The sequence below is a fragment of the Chrysochloris asiatica genome, unplaced genomic scaffold (assembly GCF_000296735.1).
Source record: "Chrysochloris asiatica unplaced genomic scaffold, ChrAsi1.0 scaffold00572, whole genome shotgun sequence".
Taxonomy (NCBI): domain Eukaryota; kingdom Metazoa; phylum Chordata; class Mammalia; order Afrosoricida; family Chrysochloridae; genus Chrysochloris; species Chrysochloris asiatica.
The window spans coordinates 52,708-59,225 of record NW_006409090.1 but is presented as its reverse complement, the minus strand read 5'-3'; the positions used below and the strand labels follow the sequence as shown (position 1 = coordinate 59,225).

The 6,518-nt window shown below is 36.6% G+C and overlaps 1 pseudogene; it reads left to right on the top strand.

Moving 5' to 3' along the window:
* LOC102824081 overlaps positions 1–1,967 on the top strand; it is an 18,475-nt pseudogene extending 16,508 nt beyond the window's left edge.
* The last annotated feature ends 4,551 nt before the right edge of the window (positions 1,968–6,518 follow it).

The window sequence follows — 6,518 nt, the reverse complement described above, 5'->3', positions numbered from 1 at the left end:
AGGGGGAAATATATACTTATATATTTATATATTTATATAACCTGGTATATACATATCTTCCTTCCATACTCATTCAGCTGTGTAATTGTCCATATATCTACACACAGAACACTGTTGTTCCAGATTTATGTGTATATCACTAACCTCTGTCCCATTTAGGGTTTGCATAACACTCTGTGTCTTCTCCTATCTTAATCATTCTTCTGCAACCTCCCTCTTCTTTTATTTTGCACTTCCCATCATCCAAGTTAACATGTATCTACCCTGTAGCCTAGAGTGGCTCCATAGAATAAACATTTGACATCAAGGTCAGTTTCAACAGCAAGTTCAGCAGTTCAAACTCACCAGTCATACCTTGGAAACCCTATACAAGGTAGCTATAAGTCAGAACTGACTCTATTGCATTTAACCACAACAATAAACCTATATCCATATGATTACTCTTCCTTCTCTTCTATGCCTGGTAACCAATAAAGAATGTTTCTTCTAAAACGAAAACCTTGTATTAACCATTTACAATAGTGGTCTCAAACAATATTGTTCCTTTTCTGGTTTTATTATTTCAATCAGTTATTTTAAACAGAGCTTTGATGAACATCAGTTTGCATATATCATCTTTTGTCCTGGCTCCTATGGATACATACCAAGTAGAGAGATTGTTGAGTCATACAGTACTTCTGTTCCCAACTCTCTGAGGATGTACCACAGGGTTTTTCACAGTGGTTGGAACATTTTACAGTCCCCCCAATAAGGTAAGACAGTCCCAATCTCTCCACTTCATCACCAGCATTTATTCTTTCTGGATTTTTTTGTTGTTTTTTTTTTTATGAGCTGTGCTATTAATGCTGATTAGAGATGATATCTCACAGATATCTCACTTGTCTTTCAGTGTGCTGTACTGTGGTGGCTTGCTTGTTTCTGTGATTCTGGAAGCTATACAGCTGGTATTTTAAAATCAGCAGGGTCAGCCATGGTAGACAGTTTTCAGAAGAGCTTCCAGACTAAGACAGACTAGCAAGCAGGAGAGTCAGACTACTTCTGGATATGTATTCACTGAAAACCTTAAGAACACTGTCAGAAAACACCAGAATATTGAAACTTGATGAAGAGCACCAGTTTATTTTCAGATACAGTGCCAGAAAAATTAGTCCCTCAGGTTTCAAGGCCCTAAAAATATACATGGGGAAGAGTTGCTTCCTCAAAGTATACTTGACAATGATGACGAGAAAAAAGTAAAGCTTTCAGGACCTTCATTTGTTAATGGAGCACAACACAGTTACAAATGTCCATTAACAATCAGAACATGGAATGAATTAAGTATGAATTTGGGAAAATTGAAATTTATGAAAAATGAAATTGAATGCATTAACATCGATATCCTACGCATAGGAGCTGTGGGTTAATGCGCTGGACGGCAAAGTCCATTTGATCCTGAAACCTCACTTCCATAAGGACTGGCAGTGGCGAGTAGCCACGTGGTTCAACAGGCGGCTCCGAAGATCTGCTGACTCAAGGCCTGACACGCCGAAATATGCCCGCATTGCCCAGAGCCCTGAGTCAGAACCCAGCCGGTCCATTGTGCGGGTCCCTATGGTGCGGTATCACACCAAAGTTCGAGCAGGCAGAGGCTTCAGCTTGGAAGAACTGAGGGTGGGTGGCATTCACAAGAAAGTGGCGAGGACTATCTGGATCTCTGTGGACCCCAGGAGAAGGAACAAATCCACTGAGTCCCAGCAGGCTAATGTTCAGCAGTTGAAAGAATACCATTCCAAGCTCTTCTTATTCCCTCAGAAGCTCTCCATACCCAAGAAGGGAAACAACTCTGATGAAGAACTCAAACTGGCACGCAGCTGACCAAACCAGTGATGCCCATCTGGAATGTCTACAAGACGGACAAAGCCTGGGTCATCACGCAGGAAGAGAAGTGCTTCAAGGCATTTGCCAGTCTCCACATGGCTTACTCGACTGCACTTAACAACAACAACAAAAATCTTTGTTATAGAGGGTACATATAGCCTTTCTTTCTTGCCCAACATTTTGCCACCTCCTCAGAAAGTTTTCTTTAAGAAATGTGTATAGGAAAAGACAAAAAATTTATATTTGTAATTAAAAAAAAGAAAAAATAGTGGCTTGAAAGAATGAACTTAAGAGTCCCATAGGGCAAAACTCTATTGACGTTGGCATAGCCTATTTTTAAATAGATAATTGAACTCAAGCTTAAAAATGATTGCAAGGATGGCATAGGACTGGGCAGTGTTTCGTTCTTTTGTGTGGTTCAGAACCAACTCAATGACATCAACAACAATAAAAATATGAAAATATGGATAGTAGTTTAACCCCCAGACTGTCCAAATGAGTCTGATAATTAAACACTTAACAAATATTTCCTTCTGTTTAATCATGCATTCTGCCAAGACTCTGAAGAAAAGATTATATACCTAAAGATTCAAAGTGTGGTAAATTTATATGATATAAAAGGAAGCAAATATATTTGTGGATATTTCTCAAAGAAGAGAATGTCAATTTGAAGAATTTAAATTCTATTGTTCTAACTAATTTAAGACTTGATCATCCATACTTAAATAGTGGTAAACAAATTTAAAAATTCAATAAGTTAAATTATCTCTGGGTACAATTAGTTCATTCTAATACCAAGGATTTAAGTCGCAATTATCCCCCAAGGTTCCAATTGTTCTTGGAATGAGTTTTATTTATCCACACAATTGCATCTTTATTCTTTCAAGCACTGACTCCAAGAAGACAGTGCTATAGCTATATTATGAGACTTGAATTGTAAACAGACAATTAATGTATGTGTGATATACAAGGAAAACAATCTTAGTGATATTTTGACCTTTTAAGATTGGTACAAGATAAATGACAGCTTAGAAAGTCAAACCACTAAGATACGACACTGCAGTCTCTTGATACTGGGAAGTACAAATAAAATGTGTTTCTAAACCATGGGGACAAGAAGTATTGGTGGTATGTTGTTGTTGTTAAGTACCATAGAGTCGATTCCAACCCATAGCCACCCTGTGTAGGGTTTCCAAGGACCATCTGGTGAGCTTGAACCACTGACATTGCAGTTCAAACAGCTTTGCAGTCTGATGCATTAGCCCATAGCACCACACCAGGACTCCATTGGTGGTATAGTGGGTTAATTATTGTTTTTTTGTTCTTAAGTACTGTCAAGTTGGGTCTGACTCATAGTGGACCTTTATTGTACTTCTGAGGAGTGGCTGGTGAGTTTGTACCTCTGACCTTGCTGTTCAAATTAACCTTGTGCTCCAGTGCTTTAGCCCACAGCACCATACAAGGACTCCAAATATTGGGTTACTAATCATAAAATAAAACCCTCAAGCTGCTCCACAGGAGAAAGATGAGATTTCCTGTTTCTATAAACATTTATATACTTAGAAACTAAAAGGAGCAGTTCTGTTTTATGCTATAGGTACTGTATGAGTTGAATGCAACAAAATGGCAGTGGGTTTTAAACCATGTGAATAAATTAAGTACCTGCTAGCCAAACTATATTGTCATATACAGTGCTGGAAGATGAGTTCCTCAGGTAGGAAGACACTCAAAATATGACTGGTGAAGAACTCTCTCATCAAAGCAGAATTGATCATAATGATGTAAACGGAGTACAGCATTTGGGACTTTCATTTGCTGATGGAGTACAACCCAAAATTAACAGAAACACCTCTAATCATCCATTAATAGTCAGAAATAGAATATACAAAGTATGAATCTAGGAAACATGGAAACTGTAAAAATGAAATGGAATGCATATACATTGATATCCTAGGCATTAGTGAGTAGAAATAGACAGGTATTGGCTATTTTGAATCTGACAATCACACGGATTACTATGCCAGGAATGACAAATTGAAGAGGAATGACGTTACAATCATCATCAAAAAGAACATATCAAGATTTGTCTTGAAGTACAATCCTGTCTGTGATAGGGTGATATGGTTATAATTTGGGCTGCTAACCTTAAGGTCAGCAGTTTGGAGCTACCAGCCATTCTACACATATCAGCAAAATATTGAATGATGCAGAATGCATTAAAAAAAAGATGGAAAGAATACACAGAATCACTGTATAAAGAATAAATTGTTGTGGTTCAATCATTTTAAGATGTAGCATATGAATAAAAGTCTATGATAATAAAGGAAGAAGTCCATGCATGGTACACTGAAGCAAAGACCAAGGCTCTGGGAACTTATGGAATACAAATTGAAATGTTTCAACAAACTGAGGCAGCACTGGATGACACTCACTCATCTATGCCAGTAAATTTGGAAGACAGCTACCTGGGCAACTGATTGGAAAACATCATATTTGTGCCCATTCCAAAGAGACATGGGTCAACATTGGACAATATTGTGAAGTCTGAGTATTCCTTTATGAGGAACCTGTATATAGAACCAGAGGCAGTATTTCGAACATAACAAGGGAACACTGAATGGTTTAAGATTAGGAAAGGTGCGCACCAGTGTTGTATTCTTTCACTAAGGTTATTAAATCAGTATGCTAAAAAGCTGGATTGTATGAAGAAAAACATGGTATCAGGATTAGAGGATTAGATTTATTAACAAGCTGCAATGTGCAGATTATGCAACCTGATTTACTGAAAACAAAGAGGACTTAAAATACGTACTGATGAATATCAAAGACTATAGCCTTAGGTATGGGTTGTAATTCAGTGTAAAGAAAACAAAAATATTCACCACTGGACCAATAAACATCATCCATATAAATGGAAAAAAGATTGAAGCTTTCAAATAATTCATTTTGGTCAAATCAACCATCAGTGGTCATGGAAATAGCAGTCAAGAATTTAAATGATATATTACATTAGGCAAACGTGCTACATAAGACCTCTTTAAAGCTCTGAAGAACAATAATGTCAGGTTGAGGCCTAAGCTGCATCTGATCCAAGTCATAGTATTTTCAATAACTTCATATGCATGTGAAAGTTGGACATTGAATTAGTAAGACTGTAGAAGAATTGATGCATTTGAGTTATAGTGTTGGGGGAGAATATTAAAAGTACCATGGACTGCTAAAAGAACAAACAGATTTGTGTTGGAAGAACTACAGCCAGAATGCTCCTTGAATCCAGGATGGCCAGACTTTTTCTCTCATACCTCAGCCATATTATCCAGACGGACCAATCCCTAGAGAAGGAAATCATGTTTGGTAAAATGGAGGGTTGGGGAGGAAAGGAAGGACCTCCAACAAGATTGGATTGGCAAAGTGGTGGCCGCAATGGGCTCAGGTTTAACATTGATTGTGAGGTTGTCATCGGACAGGGCAATGTTTCATTCTGTTGTGGATAGGGACACTAGGAATTGATGCAGACTTAATGGCACCTAACTATAACAATTGCTCCTCAGAAACTCAATACACGGTCTCTGTGAGTCTAAATCAACTTGATGGCACTTAACAACAACAATAGCAACATGCTAAATAAGGATTGAGCCAGAGGTCAGTTTGAATTGTAACCTTGTCAGTTCAAACTTATCAACCGCTCTTTGGAAACCTTACATTAGTTTGCTGTGAGTCAGAACTGACTTAACACTTAGTAACAGCAACAACAACATGTTAAATAAACTTTGCAAAGAAATATAAAATATTTCAATTTAGCAACATGTTAATTATTCTATGATCAGGGTCTTCTAAGTGACCCAGCCCAACCTAGAGTGAAATGAAGACACTCTTCTATTTAGACAATTTCCAATCAGCCTCAGAACCATATTTGAGCACTGTAAGGGCAAACTGAAAATAGTTTAAATAATTCTACAGCTGGGCTTTGGATTAGGAAAATTCCTGCAATAAAATATTGAATAGAATCTATCAGAATGCAGTAGGATATGTGGACTATTAAATTATAAAGCTAAACTAAGAAAAATGATTAGGTAGAAAAAGATTTGAGGCTTTAAAAATGATAATAATATTAATTGGGGTAATAGTCATATATGTATTGAATCCCTAACTACATTTCTTTTTTCATTTATACCTTAATCTAAACTATCTATTTCTGTCAACTCATGAAAACTGTGGAGACTATATTACACTGAAAACCCAATAAATAGAATCTTTTTATTTTCTTCTTTTCTAGTTTCTGGAAATTTTACCATTCTCCTCTGCTTAGAACATTTTCCTCACTTACTTTTTTATGAATTAATATTAAAGAGATATAGACAGCAAGGAAGGAAGAAAAAGAAAGAAAGAGAAAGAAAAAAAATAGAAAAGTAAAGAAAGAAAGGAAGGGAGGAAGGAAACAAACAAAGGGGGAAAAAAAAGGAAGGAGGCAAGCTTTACTAGATAAAAATGAAAGAAAGAAAGAAAACCATAGCAGCAAAAGATCCAAATAGTTGTATTCTGAAGGATCATAGTAATGAATATGGTTTCTGATTCAGATATTTCTGTTTGTTTCATTGGAATCCTTATTGCATTATTTTCTACTTGTGTAAAATTTGGAAAAGTTACTTAATTTTAGTTTC